Below are 18,528 nucleotides of genomic sequence, written 5' to 3' on the forward strand. Positions count from 1 at the left end.
TGTATCTCAGTGAAAAATAATTGGCCCCTTATCCTGAAACTGTGCTCCTGCATTCTAGATCTCCTCATCAGGAAATCACCGCACATGTTAACTATTAAACCCCTTCAGAATCTTGCATGGTTCAATAAGATGGTCTCTCATTCTTCTAAAATCCAGAAGCATTGATACAATTCATTCAGTTTCTCATCATAAGACACACTCTCATTCAGGATAAAGAATGATTTGGTTGATTCTGAGATTAAGATCTTAAATCTAAACAAAAGAAATGACTGTGGTATGAGATGCCAGCTGGCAATGATAAATTAGGGAATGTTACTAAAAGGATGATGTTCAGTAGACAGTAACAAACATTTAAAGAAAGGATGGATAAACTGCAAAAAAGTCTTCATGAGTGTTAGGCCCAACAATAAAATGGGAACGTGGCCTGACCATGGCTAACAAGAGAAATTAGGGATAGTATTGGATCCAAGGAAAGGGCATAAAAATTGGGCAGAGAAAAGGTCCTGAGAATTGGGAGCAGTTTAGCTTTTAATCTCATAATAGATTAGTATGTAAAACTGAAATGCATGGGATTGGGAGTAATGCACTGACGATGATGATTGGCATACAGGCAACAAAGGGTAGGAATGAAAAGGCTCTTCTTCTGAGTGGCAAGCAGTGTCCTCTGGGGTACTGCAAGGATCACTGCTTGGACCCCAGGTGTTCACAATACATATTAATGACTTAGATGAGAGACTAATTCTAATATCTCTAAGTTTGCAGATGATACAACCTGGTGGAGGAATAAGTTGTGAGGTGGATGCAAGAATGTTTAATTATGAGTTGGATAAGTTGAATGAATGAACAAATGCATAACCCATGAAGAGTATTATGGATGAATGTGAGGTTGTCCACTATGGTAACAAAAACAGGAAAACTGATTTTTTTAAAAATGAGGGCATCATTGGCTATGCCAACATTTATTGTACATCCCTAATTGCCCAGAGGCAATTAAGAATCAAACACATTGCTGTAGGTCTGGAGTTACATATAGTCCAGACCAGGTAAGAAAGATAGTTTCCTTCCCTAGAAGGCATTAGTGAAACAAATGCTTTTTTTTCGACAAGCGAACAAATGGATTCATGGTCATCATTAGACTATTAATTCCAGATTTTTAGAAAAAGTTTTCTTGAGTTCAAATTCCACCATCTACCATGTGGAATTTAAACCCTGATCTCCATAACATTACCTTTAACAGTCCAGCGATAATACTACTAGGTCATGGCCTCCCCTGCTATGAACAAATTTGAAAGGCAATCAATTTGGAAAGGGGGAGTTGCAACAAAACCTGCGTGTCCTTGTAGATCAGTCACTGAAAGTAAGCATGAAGGTGCAGTAGTAAGTAAAGACAGCAAGTAGTATAGCAAGGGGATTTGGGTACACGAACAGGGATATCTTACTGCAGTTGAACAGGGCATTGGTATGACCATACCTGGAGTATTTTGAACAATTTTGCTCTCCTTATTGAAGTAAGGATGTTTTGGCTCTGAAGGGAGTGCAATGAAGATTTGACAGATTAATTGCTTTGATGGCAGTACTAATGCATGAAGAGAAATTGGGTCAGTTCAAACACCATACTCACTGGAGTTTAGAAGAATGAGGAGGGGATTTAATAGAAATTCTCACAGCACTGGACAGGGTAAATGCAGAAAAGATGCTCTTCATGACCGGGGAGTTCAGAATCAGGCGACACCTGCTAAAGATACCACCTGGAGTACTTAGAATTGAGATGAGGAGCATGTTTTTCACCCTGTGAGAGAAGCACCGGTGGAATTCCCAGGCACTTACATTGAATAATTTCATGAAGGAGTTAGATATGGTCCAGAGGGCTAAAAGGATCAATGGATATGGAGAGAAAGCTGGAACAAGGTAACGTATTGAATGATCCAGACCTGATCATATTGAATAACACAGCAGGTTCATAGGGTTTAATGGCCTCCTCCTGCTCTCATTTATATCTATGTTTATGCCTAGTGAACCTTCTTTGCATTTCCTCCAAGGCAAGTATATTTTCCCTAGATATGGGAACCAAAACTGCACATGATAACTCTAGGTTTGATCTCACCAAAGCCCTGTACATTTGTTTTGTACTCAGATTCCCTCTAATAAAGGCCAACAAGCCCTTTGTATCCAGATTGCTTGCTATATCTGAGAACTACCTTTCTGCATATGAGTACACCCATGTCACTCTGGATATCAACATTCATAACTCTTGCAGTTTTTAAAAAAAATCTGCTTTTCTATTCTAACAAAAGTAAATAACTTCTTTTGTATACACTTATTATATTTCATCTATCACCTTGTTGCTGTCTTACTTAATCACTTAAAGTTACTTTTCAGCATCTATATACCATCCTCACAGCTTTAATTGCCACCTAGTATGCTCAGCAAATCTAAATACATTTCTCAGATTCTTTGTTTAAGATATAATTTGTAAGTATCTGAGGCCCGCAGAACTGGTCCTTGCAGTATTCTACATGTTATAATCCAACTACTTTAAAAATATCTCATTTGGAAGAGGGAGAAATGCTTTTCTGATCCTTACATGAAGTGATTACTTCTCGACTTGATCTCTGCCCTCCTTAGGTGCTATCCTGACCCTTTCCAACCACTGAAACTCTGAGCATGGTCCAATCATTACCAATGACAATCCGTGCCCAATCACAACTCTGACTTCCATAAAGACATTTGATTCTTGGCTCAGTGTTACCTGTTCCCCACACCACCCCTTGTTCCTGACCAAACAATACTGGACTGAATTTGCACTATTTCTAGAACATAGAACATAGAACAATACAACGCAGAACAGGCCTTTCCGTCCTCGATGATTTATTCTCAGCTCGTCCCCCTAAACTATCCCAAAATCATCCATGTGCTTATCTAAGGATTGTTTAAATCTCCCTAATGTGGCTGAGTTGACTACATTAGCAGGTAGGGCATTCCACACCCTTACCACTCTCTGCGTAAAGAACCTGCTTCTGACATCTGTCATAAATCTATCACCCCTCAATTTATAGTTGTACCCTCTCGAACAAGCCGACGTCATCATCCTAGGAAAAAGTCTTTCACTGTCTACCCTATCTAATCCTCTGATCATCTTGTATGTCTCTATCAAATCCCCCCTTAGCCTTCTTCTTTCCAATGAGAACTGACCCAAGTCTCTCAGCCTTTCCTCATAAGACCTTCTCTCCAGACCAGGCAACATCCTGGTAAATCTCCTCTGCACCTTTTTCAATGCTTCCACATCCTTCCTGTAATGGGGCGACCAGAACTGTACACAATATTCCAAGTTACCAGAACTGTACACGATATTCCAAGTGGATTCTTGACAATACCACCTTTATAATGGACAGCCACTATCAGGAAAGCTTCAGGTCTCAAAATCTGGAACAATGAATGGACCCTGAACTCAACTGACCACTACAAAAACAGGCATCTTCAGTCTCTGGACCACTTGGCTTTAGACACTAGGCATCACATAATTAAACAAGGAAATTATACTATTTTTGAATTGTCTTGGCTAACATTAAAAATTGTGACCAGTTAGGGACAAATTTTTATGAAAAAGATGCAAACAAGCTGAAATAGCCACAATAAGCTTCATTAAAGTGACACTCCTAATAAGGTTATATAATTTTAAAGATTGGCAAAAATATGACTTAATAGTTACTAAAATGGAGCATTTAGGGAATTTACTAGTGAACTTCAAAATTGAGAAAAATTTAGAAAGTGCATTAAGTTGGCACTTAGGAACAGGTTTAGTATTATTTATGAATGACAGAGTAAAATGAAAACATTTCTCACGTCATTATTTATTAGAAAGTAGAACATTTTACCACATGTAGCTACTGGCAGATATCATAGCTTCATTCAAAATAGTATCTGGATAAATATTTTTAAAGGACGAATATAAGTTGATAGAGGGAAGGAACAGGGAACTAGTATTAAACAGATAAGTTAAAGATTTAGCATTACCTTGAGCTCAATCATTTCCTTATTTGTTGTAAATTCGATGATTTTGCAAACAAGGTTTTCTTCTGGAGTTTATTTTTTGCCTGTGCCTTTTTTGTGAAGTCTTACATAAAATAATCTTCTAATTTGTGCATTTCGAATATGATCCTGTAAACCTCAGCCTCTACCCATATTGTGGTAATTGAGAATTTATTTCTGATTTCTCTATTATTTTCATCTGTGAAACTATTGTTAAATGAAGTGCTTGTCATTTTGTAGTGCATTCCCTAACAGTGCAGCCACATGAGATAAGTTTCATCTTACCACTTCAGATAAGTGATGGAATACTGTTGAAATATGTCAATTTTATGACTTCCATCCTTAAATTACCTCTATTTCCCTATGGTGTAATATTTTCTTTCAAATATTTCTCCTTTAAAGGTATGAGAGAATTGACACAGGCATAAATATTCTTGTCTGTCCCCTGGTAACTCAAAATCCATAAATCTTATCCTTGTGGAATTTTTAGGTCTGATCATCAAGCTATTAGAGATAACAGACTGGTTAATTATTCCAATTGTCTTGATTTATGCACCCATGTTATGTTAATTGGAAAAAAAAGTCTTCCTCAATAATTCAAAAGTTGCTTATCACTTTAACAAAGTGGAATGATAATTTCTGAAATATTGTCCATTGTACATTAATTATGATAATTAGACTTAATTACATAAATTAATTAAATTACAAATCACTGTCTTTGCATAAAGTTCCAAGTTTGAATCCCTTCTGTTCAAACTATGTCAAGATAGTACTCTTATGGACCATTAATGTGTTGCAATTACTGTGAAAACAAGTTTTGTTCAGTCTTACGTAGACTGCAGGTTGTGAATTCAATTACATTCTTTCCTTATTACTCTTCTTAACTAACAAAGATTTGTTGAAATTTTATCCCATTCACCCATAACTTTGGACTTGCTAACTTGAATTGGTTCCAGATTAAATAATATCTTAATTTTAAAATTCCCATTCTCACTTTCAACTGACTTCATAGCCTCACTCCTGCCATTCCCTAACCTTCTGTGAGATAGCTACACTCCCCTTCTTATGGCCTCTTGAGCAACCTCAATTTTAATTGCTCTGTTATTGGTGCTTTGCCTTCAGCTATGAAAGCTCTGAGCTCTAAAATTATCTCCATAAATTTCATTACCTCACTACAACATTCTTCCTTGCAGATGCTCTTCAAAACTTAACTATTTGTCAATATTTTTGGCCACCTATCATAATATCTCCTTTTGTCAGTCTAAGTCAAATTTTGTTGCATAATATTGAAAAGTATAGAATAAATCAGGTTCCCAAATGACCATCGTTAGTGTCTTAGCCAATGTCTAAACCCTGCTAATATCAAAGATTTTCCTTTGGACTTACTAGTGATTACTTTTGAATCTGAACTCAAAGATAGTCTTAAGCATTGATTCCATACATTTTATTCACAGCTAAGAGGTCATATCCAGCAGGCTTTGTCAAACATAGACCAGCTGCAATTGTTTAAGGAGGTCATCAATAGTGGGTGGCTCAAACACGTGCATCAGAACCCTGAGTTCATATGTTTATTCTGCTCATTCAGCGACCAACTTACATTCTCCAAGAACATAATTTTCAAAGGCAAATCTATATTTTGACTTGGTGTCAACATTGATCAACTTTTGTTTATATAAACGATTTGGACAAAAATTTAGGAGGCATGGTAAATAGTTTTGCGGATGTCACCAAAATTGTTGGTATAGTGGACAGTGACGAAGATTATCTAAAATTACAAAGGAATCTTGATTAATTGGACCCATGGGCTGAAGAGTGGCAGATGGAATTTAATTTGGATAAATGCAAGGTACTGTATTTTGGTAAACCAAACAAGGGCAGGACTTATACAGTTGATGGTAGAGCCCTGGGGAGTGTTGTCAAGTAGAGAGACCAGGGTGGGATTCATGTACATAGTTCTTTAAACGTTGCATCACAGGTAGACAGGGTGGTTAGGAAGGCATTTAGCATGCTTACCTTCATTGATCAGAGCACTGAGTATAGGAATTGGGATGTCATGTTGAGATTGTGCAGGACCTTAGTGAGGCCACTTTTGGAATACTGTGTACAATTCTGGTTGCCCTGTTATTATGAAGGTTGTTATTAAATATTTACCAGAAAATATTTACCAGGATGTTGCTGGGACTAGAGGTTTGAGTTGTAAAGATGGGCCAGAGAGGCTGGGACATTTTCACTGGAGCATAGGAGGTTGAGGGATGATCTTATCGAGGTTTATAAATCATGAGGAGCACAGATAAGGTGGATAACAAAGGTCTTTTTTCTAGAGTGGTGGAGTTCAAAACTAAGGAGCATAATTTTAAGGTAAAAGGAGAAAGCTTTAAAAGGGACTTGAGGGGGCAACATTTTGAACAGAGGATGGTTCGTATGTGGAATGAACTGACAAAGGAACTGGTAGTTACAGGTTTAATTGCAACATTTAAAAGACATTTTGATAGGTACATGAAGAGGAAAGGTTTGGAGGGATTTGGGCTAAATACAGGCAAGTAGGACTAGTTTATTTTGGAAAACTTGGTCGGCATGGATGAGTTGGACTGAAGGGTTTGTTTCCATGCTGTATAACATTTCTGTGAAGTGCGCCATGAGATTCTGCCATTCTAAAGATACTATTTAAACACAGGTTATTAGTGTTGTTAAAAGCTTGTTACACAGGCATTTAGCATGGCATTGATGTTTTGAAAATGTTCAACTTAATTACATTATTATAACAATTTTCAAATTTCCTTTGTAATTTACTGACACATTGGGGAATTACAGTGGTCAGTGTGACACATACAATTATGCATGAAACATAGCAGACCAGAATGTTACCAATGTGAATACCACAATGTGAAACTGGTGGTGGAAAGTGCAATAAGAGAGACCAGTATCTTGATAGATTATGACACTAAATTGATCTTGATCATACCTTGTATTTTGGCAGAGTTCCAGACATACTTCCTCAAAGTACTTGCCTTTGGTTTGAGTCTACTCTCCACTTTAATCACACCATTTTGCACATGGTTTATGTCATGGTTTGCCTGGTGTGAATTGTAAATCTGCCTCATATTATGTGCATATTCCCAGTAAGAGTACCAAAAATAATACTGGTCAACGTCTGTTTTATTGAACATCTTATTTTAAATTATGATGGCATGTATTTTGTTCCCACAGATCTGGTTACTATTTCAAAAGTAGAAATTATAGTCTATCTCTTCCAGAAAACATTTGTTCTAACCTTTTTGCATTGCTGCTTAAACGTTTCTGTATTGCTACCATGTGAGACTTCTGATAAATCTTAGGGGTCTGAATGATTTGACCATGGCCAGCTGAGTGATAGAATCAGATGAGAAGACTTGTGAGGCCTATTTCAACATCAGGAGAATCTCGCTGGATCTCTTCGCAAGTGCTGAGGCAAGTTTCCTTCAAGGCAGGGACAAGTCATGAATTAGGGGATAATTGCTGTTATGTACCTTGTTAATCACAAAAACTGCCTCATTAATATTTAGCTTCCTATCTTACTAAATGCAAACCAGACTAGATTTCAAGTTTCTCGACATGGAATGAAAGCGAGCATTGGTCATATCTCACCACCATCACTCTCTGAAGAACCTTCATGTTGCCCAGGAACAAACTGAATTACAGGGCACAGACACCAGTCACACACCCATCATCCATGGACATTGGCATTTGACAATTGTTGACTCCTCCCCACCATCATGGCACTTACAGGGAGCTTAGACTTGCTTTTCAGGGCACACCAGCAGCTAGAAGAGTGCCTTGCTGGCAGCAGTCCTCAAGTCAAGGGGGCATGCCTCTCATTGTACGACAGTATACAACATCAATATCATATCTGCACTGTATGCCAGCAGCATACCTGGCAAACATACATGTGCAGCAAACAGGTAACCATGTCTCAATGTGATGGGGATGCAGTCTTTACCGAAGTCCATGGAGACACCCATCATAGAACTCATAGTCAAGTCAGAGAAGGATAGCCTCCCCTACTAATCTGGGGCATTGGCCATGGTCAGGCATCCTGTCGGGATGTTCTCTGCCAGGGACTCTGTGCCCATGCTGTCGGGTAATGGACCACAGTCAGTCCTGAGGCTCCAAAACAGCCAGTTTGGAGGATAAGGCTAACGTGTTCAAGGTCATGTACTGCCACCAGTCAGGAGCTGACTGTTTAGATCGTTCAAGGGGGTGGGCCATGATCAGTCAGCTGTGACTATTCTGAGGAGGTGATGGCCTAGTGGTATTATCACTGAGCTATTAGTCCAGAGACCCAAATAATGTTCTGGGGCCTCAGTTTCAAATTCTGCCACAGCAGATGGTGGAGTTTGAATTCAATAAAACAATGAAATTAAGAGTTTAATGATGACCAGAAATCCATTATGATTGTTGAAACATCTATCTGATTCACGAGTGCTCTTTAGGGATGGAAATCTGCCATCCTTACCTGATCTGGTCTGCAATTGAATCCAAACCCACAGTAATGTTGTTGATTCTTAACTGCCCTCTGGCAATTGGGATGGGCAGTAAATGCTGGCCTAGACAGTGATGCAGCTTTCCGTGAATGAATTAAAAAAAAATACAAGGAGACTATTTATCTGATCATTCTGCAGTCATGATCAACAAGGAAGGATACAAGATAGATTCAACTCTGTATAATAGTACAGATAAAAGGCGAATTTGAGATAGGAGAAAACATGGATTAAAATAACCATGGTTTAATTGGATATTAATTGAGTGGTCACTTAATGGTGTCAATTGGTCATCCTCAACACTGAGCACCCAGATTTAAGTAGGAGACGGGAGTAGGAATGTTGACATGGTCTCCAATCCTTACCGTCCTACCCACTTATATGGGATCGCACCACCCAGTCCAACTTTCAGGGGAGCATTAAAAACCACACACTATCAAAAGGAACTTCAATATACAAGTTGAAGTCAATAAAGAAGAAATACCTCCAGCCCTAAAGGAATGACTTCCAGAATATTGAAGGAGTTGTGAAGAGAACAATATAGGCAATCTCCGCAATTTTTCAATGTTCCATTGGAATTGGCATTGAGCCAAGGGCTGAAAGTTGGAAAATGTTACATAATTTTTCAATAGGAAAAGTGAGAAGTCAGGAAGTTATAGACATTAGTCTTACCTTAATTTTAAATCCCTGACATTTCAGGCAGACAATGAGAGGCACAAAGCAAGATTTCTACTGGACAGTTAAACCTAATATCCACCTGCTTTTAGTCCTTGATTTTGGTTATTAACAAAAATGGGGATATTAGAATAGATTGCCTACAGTGTGGAAACAGGCCATTTGGCCCAACAAGTCCACAGTGGCCCTCCAAAGAGTAACCCACCCAGATTCATTTCCCTCTGACTCATGCACCTAACACTATGGGCAATTTAGCATGGCCAATTCACCTGGCCTGCACATCCTGAGTGAGACAGAGTCAGATATTCTGGAAGATTAAACTGGGCCACACAGCTGACACTTTTGTTGCAAGTGGGGACATGCCCCAGTGGGTGAGTAGGCAATGACAGAAGATGTTGCAGGCATCAGTGAAAGTGGTAGAGCATGAGCCTTTGTGGGAAGTGGGCATAGTAGCAGAGATAGAGTGAGTTTGAACTATTGGAGAGAAGATGGTGACACTTATACTAGCAATATGTAGAAGATCATTGATCAATTTATTATATTGTTGTTCATCCCTCCAGATTTCTGAGCCTGTATTGGCCTGTTTGGCAAGCTGAGACAAGGCTGGCATGGTCTAATGTCGTGTCCTCTACTGCTGGTCCTAGGGGAAGAGGAGATCCTGCATCTGCACTATCTTATCCAGAAACACCTGCAGCTCCTGCAGGGCAGTTCTGGACTGACAGTGCTTGTATAGATGCACAATGGACTTTTATAAAGGATGTGGTACAAGGGTGCCAGTCTGTCTGCAGATATCTGGATTAATCTCCCCAAATAGTCTGGACACAGCAGAAAAGGAAAAATGTCAAAGTTGGCTGACGACCCCACATTTAGGACCATGGTCAAACAAGAGTAAAGTAAGGTACTGGAGGAAGGCACAGCTAAATTTGTGGCACGAGCCAAGTAGCGGTCTTTGTTACTGAATATTAAAAAATATGAAGAAATGCATTTTGTGAAAGGCATTATATCCTAATCAAAACCAGCAGAAGAAGACAAATGTTTCAAGCGTTTTAGATGCTGTACACTGGTGCATTTAAGGTAGAGGCGCAGATAGAAAAATCCATGAAAAGCAAAAGGGATTTCAGATTTTACCAGATAATGAGCTGCTGATTTACCTCTCCATTGGATACCATAGATCTCCCTTCTCAAACTACTGTAATTTGGGTATCCCCTCAATTACTCCATTTATGTGATATTTTGAGAAGGAGAGAATAAAAGGAAGAATCCAAGGCAGATTCAACTGCATGCAAGTATTTCCCTATAGGTTCCAAAGTCTGTGGATTGAACTAAAAACAGCTGCCTGAAGAAAGGAAAAGAAGAGAAATTGTGAAGAGCGTTTATATTAATGTATGTATTTTAACTTGCTTCTTCTTAGGACGAAAGTGGAATATGACCTCAGATCCCAACAGAGTCATTTACTTCACCATACAGAAAATGAGTAAAACAAATAGGTTCAGCCCCTAAGTTCAATATATACATTTTTCCCCATAGTGTAAAGCAGAAACTACAGTCTTTTGTTTGTTTTGTTATTTACTACATTGCTATTGAACACAAGTATTTGTTTTGGATCTCCACATGTTTTATTCATCAGAGTATGTTCCCAATGGATTTGATAGGTTGCATCATTATGGCCACTGTAATCTATCCGCACAAATGCAACTGATGCCACTGCATTTTGAAGTGTCTTTTCCAGCCACTCTTTCTCTTCTTTGTCACTTTACCTTAACAAGCAGAGTGTGTCCTTACAAGTGGCCTTTAAACACACACTCCATCAGTCTAAGATGAAGTGACAAGGGAGAGAAATAGTGACTGGGAAACTGACTTCTTAAACCATAATGCTAAAAAAGAAGATAACAAGTAACAGTTTGCTAACACCCTGTGTGATACACCAGAAAGATTTAGGCTACAGGAATAATTGTAAAGCTTGCTCTAAATATTGTGGAACAATTCTTCCCAAATGTATTTACCTTGTTGTGGTTCTGATGACCTTTCTTATATTTGTATGTAGTTTACTACACGTGCAATGTTCATAGCAATGCTTTGATTATGTGTGCATGTGTGCAAGGTACACCACCTAGGGGTGGTAATAGCCATAAAGAAGAGTGTTTATTCATTGACACAGCCAAAACAAATGAAATAAATCAAAGACAATTTGCGTTTCACCTTTTTCCCACCTTATGTGTCAGTTGAAGTTCAGTCAGTGGCTCTTTCATCTCTCACTCACAAGGTTCACAAAATCCCACTCAAGGGTTTAAGCACAAAAGTCATAGCTGACACTTTAGAACACGATTGGAAGAGTGCCAGTCCGTTTGAGGAGACATTAAACCAATACCACATCTGCTCCTCAGGTGTAAAAGATCCCATGGCATTATTAAATCTAAGAATCAGAGAGTCATTCAACATAGAAGCAAGCCCTTCAGTCCACCATGTCTATGCTGCCAACAAGCACCAAACTATACTAATTCCATTTACATGCACTTCGTCCAAAGCCTCCTGACATTTCACTCCAGGTGCGTCTGAAATGTTGTAAGAGTACTTGCCTTCACGGTCCTCTCAGAGACAAAAAAATGGCAGATGCTGGAGCACTTTCCATATATTTACCACTTGCTGGGCCTTCCAGGGTCTGATGAGATCTATCTCATGCTGCTGTAGAAAGCAACAGAGGAGATTGCTGGTACACTGGCCACAGATGAAGTACCAGAAAACTGGAAGACAGCAAATGTTCTTTGTAATTTGTGCTCACTCCTATGTGTAATCTGACGTCTCATAGGAGACTATTATGTAACTCAGATGTAATGTAGTTGGCTATTACATACCATGCAGTGAGACAAGTCTGTTCAACAAGCCCAAGACTCACTTCTGTTGAATACTTTATGTGGATATCTTTCCCCACTTGATGTCAGTAACTTCAGCTAAAATTGGTGGTAGTCAATTTACCCAAGTTATTTCAAATGGCTCTAGCAGACTTAGCCTCAATATATATCAATGGGTTGTGTACAAATTGGCTTTCATGTTTCTTACATCACAATAATAACCTGAGGTTTTGGTCAAGATAAAGAAGGAAGCATATGTCAGGTGTAGACAGCAGCAATCAAATGAATACTTACAAGAGTACAAAGGCAATAGGAGTATATTTAAGAGGGAAATCAGGAAGGCAAAAAGGGGGCATAAGATAACTTTGGAAAATAGGGTTAAGGAGAAACCAAAGGGATTTTACGAATACATTAAGGACGAAAGGGTAGCTAGAGAGAGAAAGGATCAGCAAGGCAGCCTATGCGTGGAACCGCAGAAGATGGGAGAGCTCCTAAACGAATATTTTGCGTCAGTGTTTACTGTAGAGAAGGACGTGGAAGATACAGAATGTGGGGAAATAGATGATGCCATCCTGAAAAATGTCCATATGTGCTGGATGGCTTGAAATGCATAAAGGTGGATAAATCCCCAGTACCTGATCATGTGTACTCTAGAACTCTGTGGGAAGCTAGGGAAGTGATTGCTGTGCCCCTTGCTAAGATACTTGCATCATTAATAGTCACAGGTGAGGTGCTGGAAGACTGAAAGTTGGCTAACATAGTGCCACTATTTAAGAAAGGTGGTAAGGAAAAACCAGGGAACTATAGACTTTTGAGCTTGACATAAGTGGTGGACAAGATTTTGGAGGGAATTCGGAGGGACAGGATTCACATGTATTTTGACAGACAAGGACTGATTATGGATAGTCAACGTGGCTTTGTGCACTAACTTGATTGAGTTTTTTGAAGATATAATGAAGAGGATTGATGAGAGCAGAGTAGTGGACGTGATCTGTATGAGCTTCAGTAAGGCATTCAACAAGATTCCTCATGGTAGACTGGTTAGCAAGGTTAGATCACATGGAAGACAGGGAGAAGCTGTCATTTGGATACAGAACTGGCTTGAAGATAGAAGACAGAGGATGGTGGTAGAAGTTTGGGTTCACTGCTTTTTGTCATTTATATAAATGATTTGGATGTGAATATTGGAAGTATAGTTAGTTAATTTGCAGGTGACACAAAAATTGGAGGAGTAGTGGACAGCGAAGAAGGTTACCTCAGAGTACAATGGGATCTTGATTAGATGGGCCAATAGGCCAAGGAGTGGCAGATGGAGTTAAATTTAAATAAATGTGAGGTGCCACATGTTGGAAAGACACATCAGAGCAGGACTTACACATTTAATGGTCAGGTCAGGGGAGTGTTGCTGAACAAAGAGACCTTGGAGTGCAGGTTCGTTGCTGCTTGAAAGTAGAGTCTCAGATAGATAGGTTAGTGAAGACAGTGTTTGGTATGCTTTCTTTTATTGGTCAGAGCATTGAGTATAAGAGTTGGGAGATCATGTTGTGGCTGTACAGGACATTGGTTAGGGCACTTTTGGAATATTGCGTGCAACTCCGGTTTCCTTCCCATGGGAATGATTTGTGAAACTTGAAAGTGTTCAGAAAAGATTTAAAAGGATGTTGTCAGAGTTGGAGGGTTTGAGCTATAGGGACAGGCTGAATAGCTGGGACTGTTTTCCCTGCAGCATCGGAGGTGAGGTATGACCTTACAGAGACTTATAAAATTATGAGGAGCATGGATAGGGGAAATGGACAAGTTCTTTTACCTGGGGTTGGGGAATCCAGAACTAGAGGGCATAGGTTTAGCATGAGAGGGGAAAGATTTAAAAGGGGCCAAAGGGGCAACTTTTTTCACACAAAGGGTGGCGCGAGTATGTAATAAGCTACCAGAGGAAGTGGTGGAGGCTAGTATAATGACAACATTTGAAAGGCATCTGGATGTGTATATGAATAGGAAGGGTTTAGAGGGATTTGGGCCAAGTGCTGGCAAATAGGACTACATTAACTTAGGATATCTGGTCGGTATGGATGAGTTGGACTAGAGGGTCTGTTTCTGTGCTGTACATCTAAATGATTCTCTGACTCTCTTCAAAGCCACATCATTGGCTGTAAAGGTGTGAAGTAGCTCAGAGATGTCCAGTGGTCACACAAGTGTACTAAAAGGAATTTTGTTTTGTGGTTAATTTTGTGAAACTAATGAATTGAAATATTGTAGAACCATAGAGTCATAGACATGTGCAGCATGGAAACAAACCCTTCAGTCCAATTTGTCCATGCTAACCAGATATCTTAAATAAATCTAGTACCGTTTGCCAGCATTAACTTTATTCCAAGAACTAAAGATGTCTTATTAAGTTACTAGATAAATAAAAATATTACGAGGTTTCTAAATTGAGCAAATCTTAGTATAATATTTGACATTCATGATCCTATTAATGTGAATAATGCTTGTTCAGCATGAAAACTATGACTATCAAATCAATGCTGAGAACTTTCCATATTATTTTGTCTTATGAATTATTATGTTTTATTTGATGTTTCATTATTTTACTCTTCATTGGAAAACAAAACTTCTAAATTCAAAATAGATCAAATTATCCTTTTCTGCATGATTTAAGTTAACCATCTGATCAGAATAATTTGTTTCTCCAAGTTCTTGTACTGCAAACTCTGTACAGTGTTGGTTGGAACTGATGGTATTACATTTAAGGCAAATGTCAATTTTCTAAAAAAAAAACACACACCCTGGACTGTTCCTAACAATACATGGATTTATTGCTGCAAAATACACTCAGGAGATTTCCACTGTAACAGAAACTCAAGAAATCCTATAACCCACAAGACTACTTCATGTCACACTTGTTTGTGAGTACACTACATTTTTCATATACTCACCTCACACTGGAACCATCTCTTAGCCTAATTTTTCTCAACATGTTAGTTCCTGTATTGTTCCTGTCCTCTCCAGAAAGGATGTCTTATTGTGATGCGTAACTTAGATTTTTACCATGAAGCTCAGCAGTTCACATATAAACAACAACTAACCTTCTGTAGTAAAATGAAAACTATATTACAAAAATAAATGCAGATTAAATCACAACACATTAAATATTCTGTTGTTGCACAAAACATATGTAAAGAGTCATAGAGCCAGACAGAATGGAATCAGGACCTTAAGCCCAACTCAACCGTGCTGACTAGGTTTCCTAAACTGGACAAGTCCCATTTTCCTGCACGTGGTCCAAAATACCTCTAAACCTTTCCTAACCATATAACTATCCAAATGTTTTTTAAGTGTTATCATTGTACCTACTCTCACACTTTTCCTAGCAGCTCGTTCCATATATGCACCACCCTCTTTGTGAAAATGTTGCCCCTTAGGTCCTTTAAAAACTTTTCCCTCTCACTTTAAACCTGTACCGTCTGATTTTGGACTCCCTTATCTGGGGAAAAGACTTTGGCTATTCACTTCTTTTATGCTCCTCATGGTTTTATAAACCTCTGTAAGGTTGCCCCTCAGCCTCCTACACTCCAGAGAAAAAAGTCCCAGCTTACCCGTCCTCTCCCTATAACTCAAAGTCTTCAGTCTCAGTAACCATCCTTGTAAATCTTTTTTTGTATGCTTTCAAGTTTAATAACATCCTTCATGTAGCAGGGTGACCAAAATTGAATGCAGCACTCCAAATGTGGCCTGGCCACTGTCTTGTACAGCTGTAACATGACGTCCCAATTCCTGTATCCAGTGCTCTGACTGATGAGGCAATCATGCCAAATGCTTACTTCACTACCCTGTGATGCCATTTTCAAGAAACAATGTACCAGCACCACCAGGTCTCTGTGTACTAGAATACTCCCCAGAGCTATGCTTTGTAAGTCCAACCCGGTTTTGTCTTACTAAAGTGCAACACCTCACTTTTTTTTCAAGGGGTGAATCTCCTGTTTATTTTTTTTATATTTTATTGAACAATACAGTTTACAAAACAATTAAAATTTACAGCTGCTTACAGAGAAACAGCAATTTTACAAGGGAATCACCTCACATTTATCTGAATTAAACTATATCTGATTGATTGATTTATTGGCACGGGTACTGAAGTACATGAAAAGCTTTATCTATGAGCAGTACAGGCAGATTATAGTATGCAAGGATGTACAGATCAGAGGTTGTAAAAAGACTTAGAGACATAGAGGTTACAAGGTACAGGACGTGCACTAGACAAGATCAACGTTAACAAGGTCAGCATTATTTGAGGCTAGAGAGCCCATTCATCAGTTTAATAACAGCCGGGAAGGTGTTCCTGAACTTGTTGGTGCATGTGTTCAGGCTTCTGTATCTCCTGCCAGATTGAAGAGGTTGTAGGAGATCATTACAAGAGTGCAATGTGTCTTTGATAATATTTGCAGCCTTTCTATGGCCGTGAGCCATGTAACTGGTGTCCACGGATGAAAGGTTGACTTCTGTGGTGATCTGGGCTTTGCGCACAACCTTCTGCAGTTTCTTATGACCCTGGGCAGACCAGTTGCCATACCAGGCTGTTATGCACCCAGACTGTATGCTTTCAATGGTGCATCTGTAAAAGTTAGTGAGGAACCTAATGGACATGTCAAATTTCCTGACTGCCTTCTTGACCATTGCATCTATTGGGAAGTCCAGGACAGGTTGTTAGTTATTGTCACTCCTAGGAACTTGACATTCTCCACCCTCTCAACCTCAGTTCTGTTGATGTAGATGGAGCCCCATTCTCCTCCTTTCTTTGTTTCTGAAATCAATAATCAGTTCTTTAGTTTGAGAGGGAGATTGCTGTCATTGCACCATGTCACCAAGACGTCTCTCTCCCTTCTGCATTTTGACTCTTCATTGTTGGATATTTATCCTACTACATTGGTATCATCAGTGAATTTGCAGATGACGTTCATTTGGAATTTGGCAACACAGTTGTGGATCACAGGGAGTGCAGTAGGATATTGAGGACACGTGCTGGGAGGGGTCCAGTGTTGAGTGTTATTGTGGAGAAGGTACAGTTACTTATCTTCACTGATTGCAGTCTGTGGGTCAGAAAATGGACGATTCAGTTGCACAGGGCAGAGCTGAGACCAAGATCACAGGGTTTCTGTCATTCCTCAGCCCACTGGCCCAGTTGATGAAGATTCCTTTGTACTCTTAGACAACCTTCTTTACTGTCCACTATGTCATCAATTTTAGGGTCATCTGCAAATTTACTAACCTTGCCTCCTATATTTTCATTTCAATTTTTTAATATAAATGATAAACAACTTTGGACCGAGCAGCAATCCTTGCGGCACACTGATAATCACAGGTCTCAGTTTGAATAACAACTCTCTACCACTACCCTCTGTCTTCTACTGTCAAGCCAATTTTGTATCTAATTGGCTGGCTCTCCCTGGATCGCATGTGACCTAACCATGCTAAGCAGTGTACCTTGCAGGAACTTGTTGAGGCCTTCCAAAGTCCAAGTAGACAACATCTATCACTCTGCCTTCTAGCAATGATCCTGATCACCTCTTCAAAAAACTCAATTAAGCCTGTGAGGCCCGATTTTGCATGCAAAGCCATACTGACTATCCCTAATCAGTCCTTGGCCTTCCAAGTGCACATAGACCCTATGTCTCAGGATCCACTCCAACAACTTATCCACCGCTGTTGTTACTCTCACCGGGCTGTCAGCTCTTGGAAATTTTGAGCAGTTTTTCATAAAAAAACTTTTGGAGAACAGTTACCTCTAAACAGGCGAAAGTGAGTACTGCAGATGCTGGAGATTAGAGTCGAGATTATGGTGCTGGAAAAGCACAGCAGGTCAGGTAGCATCCGAGGAGCAGGAAACTCTTGACTCCAGTTACCTCTAAATGTTGACCTTTCAAAGGAAAATGTGTTCAATGATATTAAAAACAGAAAATGCTAAAAATACTTAGTAGGTCAGGCAACATCTGTTGAGAGAAAATGAGACTTAATGGGCTGAAACTTCTCATATGTTAGCTGTGTCAATTTCTATGAGTTTCATCAAGGTGGAATAGGGAGGCTGTGGTTTCCTTTCACCCACATAAAGAATGAACATGCACAGGCACCCAAAAGTCCCCTCTCAAGAAATTCCAGAGGTGCTAGAAGATTCCATCTCCTTCTTGTCTGCAATTCCCATCTGCGTAGAAGTTGCAGCCAAGAAGGGTGAGCATGAATCTGGGCAAGCCATTCAAACATGTATGGACCTCCGGGCCTCCAAGTCTCTGAAGTTAGCTGGCTAAATCTTCCAGGCTGACAGGTTTCCCTGCAGAATGGGTTCCCTCCATTCTAACCGTAGACCTCCGAGTCTATACTTAGACTAAACATAGCCAAGGAAAGCAAAATTGCTCTGAGGCCACATAAGTCATGGGTGACACTGCATTGTGGATACAATCTCCCGC

This window comes from Chiloscyllium plagiosum, unplaced genomic scaffold (genome assembly GCF_037043375.1).
Source record: "Chiloscyllium plagiosum isolate Xiang-an unplaced genomic scaffold, Cpla_swu_hap1 HiC_scaffold_7, whole genome shotgun sequence".
Taxonomy (NCBI): Eukaryota; Metazoa; Chordata; class Chondrichthyes; order Orectolobiformes; family Hemiscylliidae; genus Chiloscyllium; species Chiloscyllium plagiosum.